The sequence below is a fragment of the Mastigoproctus giganteus genome, chromosome 11 (genome assembly GCF_048544385.1).
Source record: "Mastigoproctus giganteus isolate SK-2022 chromosome 11, ASM4854438v1, whole genome shotgun sequence".
NCBI lineage: Eukaryota > Metazoa > Arthropoda > Arachnida > Uropygi > Thelyphonidae > Mastigoproctus > Mastigoproctus giganteus.
In genome coordinates this window covers 3718305-3724460 of record NC_143585.1, presented here as the reverse complement: position 1 = coordinate 3724460, position 6156 = coordinate 3718305, and the positions used below count along the sequence as shown (strand labels likewise).

At 36.8% G+C, this 6156-nt stretch overlaps 1 protein-coding gene across 1 annotated transcript in view; it reads right to left on the bottom strand.

Annotated features, from left to right (window-relative positions):
- Window positions 1-3816: 3816 nt before the first annotated feature.
- muc (dihydrolipoamide S-acetyltransferase muc) overlaps window positions 3817-6156 on the bottom strand; it is a 210016-nt gene continuing 207676 nt past the window's right edge. Inside the window, exon 13 of the transcript XR_016547649.1 lies at window positions 3817-3880. The gene's annotated coding sequence lies outside the window, so the exon portion shown is untranslated. The remainder of the gene's footprint in view (window positions 3881-6156) is intronic.

Here is a 6156-nt window from a genome sequence, read left to right as displayed (position 1 = left end):
ACCTTTGTATCATCTGCAAACTTCGACATTAAGCCTGATATACCTTCATCAATATCATTGATAAATATACAAAACAACAGTGGACCCAACACCGAACCCTGTGGGACTCCACTAATTACATTAATCCACGAGGAGCAGCACCCATTGATTACCACCCTCTGTCTTCTCCCACTTAACCATCCTTTTATCCATTGTAGCAACTTACCCTTAATACCATTCTGCTCCAATTCGTACAATAGTCTTCCATGCGCAACAGTGTCAAAAGATTTCCTGAAATCCAAATATATGATATCAAAATTATTTTTTGCATCCAGTTCCTTTGTAAACACATCATAATAACCAATCAAATTTGTCAGATAAGACTGTCCCTTAACAAACCCATGCTGTGTCTGAATTATTGCTGCAGTCTTGTCTAGATGATCTTGCAATACCTCTTTAACCAATGATACCATTATTTTCTCCCTGGAACACAAGTTTAACTAACAAGGCTTTAGTTACCTGTGTCACCTTTTGAACCCCCCTTGTGAATTGGTGATACATTTGCACAGCTGCAGTCCATGGGGACTTTTCCTGAGTCAAAGGAAGCTCTCATATTTATGGCTAAGGGTTTGCTTACTTCCTTTGCTGCCCAATTTCTCCTCAACTTTTCTCTCAGTTATTACAAAATCACTTAGCTCCCTGTTAGAGTTTGATAAACTTCTGGCACTCAGCTCTGAATAACTCATGTGTGAATGCACATTCAGTTTATCAGCTACCTGTGCATGATCATCAATAGTCAACCCATCTATGTTAAGTGATCCAATCTGATTCATCCCTTTCCTTCTAGAGTTTACATGAGTAAAGAACTGTGCTGTTTTAGTTTTCATCCTTTGCCAAGAATTCTCGTAATCTGCCTTCGCTTGCCTAACCTCCTTTGTGACGATTACAGACCTAGTTTATATCTGCCATAGGCTTCTGTGTCACCTGATACTTTATATGCATCCCATACATTTTTCTTCTCTGCCACGAGCTTCATTAGTTCATCTAACATCCATTTTGGCATAAACCTTGAACAGTATTTCTTCGTTGGAATGAAAAGACTAGTAGGCTCCAAGGTTAAGTCCCTGAAAGCTTTCCATTTAGAATTCATCGCTGGTAACATCATCAGTTGATCCCACTGTACAGAATTTAAAAACTGTCTGAGAACCCTGTAGTCACCTTTACGAAAGCAAAAGCCCTTCCCTTTTAGCCTTGATGATAGTTACATCTTTAAGTAATTCCCACATCAGTATATTGTGATCACTGCCACCCAGTGGTTCCTTTATCTTCCAATTCTTAATGCATGAATAATCACTGCTGATATTCAGATCAAGAGTATTACTCTCTCTGGTTGCCTCTCAAACATGTTGCTTTAGTAAACAGTCATCCAATAAATCCATGACATTGTGATTTACTGGCCCATTGTTTCTTTGCACAATTGCTTATTATACTGATCTGATTCATTAGGCCTATACCACACCTACTCTCATTTTTCCTTTCCCAATGCTTTTATCACACCAGACAGACTGAATATTGCATTTCCCACCAACATCAATTGGATGCACTTCCTTAGATTTTGTTTTTCTTAACTAACAGCATAACCCCTTCTCCCTTCCTGTCGATCCTTTCTGTAGATTTATACTCCCCAAATTCCAATTCTGCACTGCTTATGTCTGTGTGACACCATGTCTCTGATATGCCAACAATATCTGCCTTTGATGTCTTGACTAGCACTTCAAGCTCATCAAATTTATTAACTATACTCCTAGCATTGGTTTGCATGCAAGTATACATGCACCTGTTACTACTCTTAGTTACCCTAATACAGAACATGTATTTATTTGTTCCACTATGACTCCCAGCATTTCTGGAAATCTCCATTGCCTTGCTTTCCAGACTGCTGCTCATTCTAATAGAAGCAGTGTAAGAATCACTTTTGCCTCTGCCTGCAGCCACTTAACCTTTTAGTCTGTGTACCCCCCCCCCCCCAAGCTAGCAGTTTTCCGACCCGCCTAACACTGCCTCAATAGCATCAGCAAATATTCTTGCACCCTTTCTATTTAAGTGTATCCCATCCCTATAGAAGCAGTCTCTCCTGTTAACAATATCTCGTGATGTGCAAGTGTAGATGCAAAATACTCATTTGGTTTGTTAGCTACCTGAGCGGGATCTACAACAGTTGAACCATCAATATCAAGTGAACCAATCTGATTCATCCCCTTTCTTCTAGAGTTTACATAACTCTTTGCTGTTTTTCTTTGCCAAAGATTTCTCATAATCTGCCTTTGCCTGCCTAATCTCCTTTGTGACTCGATTACAGACCAGCTTATATCTAACAGACTTCTGTGATGGCTATAAACTTTAGTATGGCTGAAGTCCTTCTATCCACATGTAATATAGCATTAATTTTCATATATGGCTTTTTTATAGAAAAAAAATTTGTGAAGGCATCCCAAATTTTCTTCAAGTAATGTAACCTGAAATTCAACATATTCTTTATATATACAAATTTCAGGATTCATTTATACCCAATATATTTTCATTAAATTTCATAGTGCAACTATTTAGTATACTGTATAAAAATAATTTAATACAATTAATTTACAAAAATGAATTTAATGAACTTCCGAACTTGTCTGGCATGAATAAAAATTAATATGGTTGAGTCTGTTTAAAACAGTCATTTATATAACAAATTTATGGGAATGATTAGTAAGTTTCAATTCCCTTTATATTTTGTAATGATATCAGAGCATGTCTAATGAGAAGTAAAATTGATGACTTTACCAAGAGATTGCACTGGTCTATAAAATGAAAATTTTCCCCATAAAAGATTTAAACACACTTTTCTAAATACATATTCATATTTTTCTAGCATGTGCTGCTTTCATAATACAATTGCTGATAATATCAGTAAAAGCTAATCAAGACATTACAAAACACATAAGACTGGTTACAATTATAATTTTACATTTTAAACCTAATATATTTTATACCATTAAAATAATATATGTACAATTAAAAAATATATTGTGCAGATATTGTCCTTTATCTACAAACAGAGTTACATATTGTTATAACAATATGGATTTCAAAAAAAAAAAAAAAAAAACTATTCCAGTAGCTTGCAGGTTTTTTTATGCACACACAATGAAAAGTAATTTAAGTTTTCTCCTGTCTGACACTGGTTTTTGGTGTTTTTTTACTGTGGATGTCAACAGAAAATATATCTTAAAGTTGTTTTTTTTTTTTTTGACCAGGTAAAACCTGGTACCATTCAAAGAGGTATAAAAGAAAAAAAAAGTGTTTGTAAGAAAAGTTTCCTTTGATTTTTGCAGCTAATGTAAGATAACTATAGAGTTTGTTTTCTCTTTCTGTGTCAGTATAAGTCAATTCTCCAGCAAAATGCAAAATCATTGCACACAACTGAAATAAAAAAGTAACTATTGCAAACATGAAACAAGTAACAGTGAAAACTACCTAAGTTTAAAACATGGAAGATCTCCCATTAAAGAGAAGCTCTAAACCTAGTGTTTGAACTGCAGTAAATCAAAACCTTTTCACACTTTTGGCAGTTTAAAACTGTACATATGAATCACAATTTCAAAAAAAAAAAAGTTACGCAAAACTATGTTAAATGAGATCACACATTTCTTTTGCTTTCAAAGCTTGATTATAAAGTGACACTACTAATTGTCATGCAGACTGGTTTCATACATGATTTCTGCAATCTTCCTGTTTGCTCAACATTTAAGGAAGGTTTCTTGAATCTTCAATAGAGACATAAAGAACTAACTTTTTTTATTTTAAGGTAGATTGGATTTCAGTTGCATGGATAAAGTGGTTGAAGAGTGTGAAGACCCTAAAATTTGATGGATACAAACAATCGATATTAAAACCTATTGTATAACCGATTAATCAATTTTTAAATATTTTAAATCAGTAAAAGCAACAAATAACAAGTTACGGCAATGCACTAAGAAATGGCAGTTTACAATTGATAAATGCTAGGTGCTGCACGTGGGTAGTAGTAATCCCAGATGAACATACTGTGTGGTATTACACTCAGGGCAGTGGAAAATGAAAAAAAAAAACAAAAAAAAAAAAAAAAAAACTGGGGGTAACTTTTTTTTTTTTTTTTATGTGAACCCCAAACATGAGAAGTATTAGAACCTATAGTACTTAGTACCGTGCTTGGGTTGGAGGTTGAGAAGACGAAAGAAGATATTTGTTGACATTGGACTTGAACTTCTGTAGATTGTAATTTTCAGAAAATACGTATGAAGGAAGGTTGTTCCAGAAAACGGCAGTTGAATGAATAAACGAGGAAGATGAAAAGTTGGTTTTGTGGGTTTGAAGTTGGACAGTAAATGGATGTTGGCTGGTGGCGGCACGTGTTTGGACTGCTTTGAAAGAGAGAGCAGGAATTATAGAAGCTAATTCAGAAGAACAGTGCCCATGGAAGTATCTGTAGAAGAGGCATGCAGCAGAAACAGTGCATCTATGAGACAGCGAGTGGAGAGACTCTGTTAGAGATGAATCATTAATTAACCCAACTGCCCTCTTCTAAATGGAACCAAGAAGCCTGAGAGAGGTTTTGGGGGCACCACCCCAGTTGTGGGAACAATATTCCATGGCAGGGCAGATTTATGATTTATACAGAGTGAGCAGCTGTTTGGAAGAAAAGTAACACCGAGAGCGAAAGAGAAAACCAAGTTTTTTAGATGCAGAGGAAGCAATATTGGTAATGTGCTTGTGCCAAGAGAGATTAGAAGTCAGGGTAATCCCCAAAAGAGATATATCCTTTTGCCTAGAAATTGGAGTGTCACTAAAGATAAGCATAGAGGCAGAAGAATCCTTTTTGCGAGATATAAGACTAGACTGAGTTTTAGAATGGTTGAAATCAACTAAGTTGTCGTTGCCCCACTGGAGAATTGCCTGAAGATCGGCATTTAAGGAATTGGTAGCAGATTTTCGAGAAGTTGAAGCTGATTGAGCAGGGCAAGGTTTCTCAAAATGGAAAGTTGAATGCAATGTGCTATCATCGGCAAAACTATGGATAGGATTTCCAGTCAATGGAAGAAGGTCATTGATATACAAGAGGAAAAGAGTGGGGGAAAGAACTGAACCTTGGGGGACACCGGCATTAGTGGAGAAGTTAGAAGACAGAGAGCCATCAACCATCACCCTCGGTGAGCGATCAGAGAGAAAACTGGATAACCAATTACTAAAAACAGTTGGCAAACCATAAGATGGACGCTTCCAAACCCGATCAAAAGCCTTTGAGATGTCAAGAGCAACTACTTGTGTTTCACCGAACCTTTCCATTGAATTAGTCCATAAATGGGTAACATAAACCAGAATATCACAAGTGGATCGACACTGACGGAATCCATACTGGTGATCGTTGATCAGACGGAAGGTTTCTAGGTAGTTTAAGAGTTGGCGGTTAATTGATTTCTCCATTACTTTAGAAAGAGTAGAAGTAATTGCAATGGGACGATAATTGGATGGGAGGGATTTGTCACACTTTTTAGGAAATGGTTGGATATGAGAAAATTTCCAAGCAGAAGGAAAAACAACTTTGGAATAAGAAAGTGAAAAAAAAAGGCAGCAAAGAATAGGAGTAAGTTCAGGGGCACAGGTTTTGAGAACAAGTGGCGAAATACCATCAGGACCTGGAGCTCTCTTAGCATCAAGATTCATCAAAATCCTTCTGATATCCTTTTGACGGAAGACCACAGGAGGCATTGAATGGAGCGTGTTGGGAATGGTGGGAGGTGTTTTACCAAGATCATTAATACATGAGCTGGAAGAAAAATGGGATGCAAGCAGGTCAGCTTTATCCTTGGCTGAAGTGACAACAGAACCATCTGGTTTGGACAGAGATGGGAGCAGAGATGGGCAAAAGTTGCGGCCAATAGCTTTGGCAAGAGACCAGAATGCTCGGCTACCATTAGGGCAAGAAGCAAGTTTCCTACTCTTAGCCTGTTCAAACTCTAGTTTGGACTGATTAATAACTGCTTTACAATTGTTGCGAGCTCTGGTGTAGGCAGAAAATGAAATTGAATTAGAAACAAGCCAATTAAGATATGCAACATTCTTCTCTTGGACAGCCTTAGCACATTTATTGGAAAA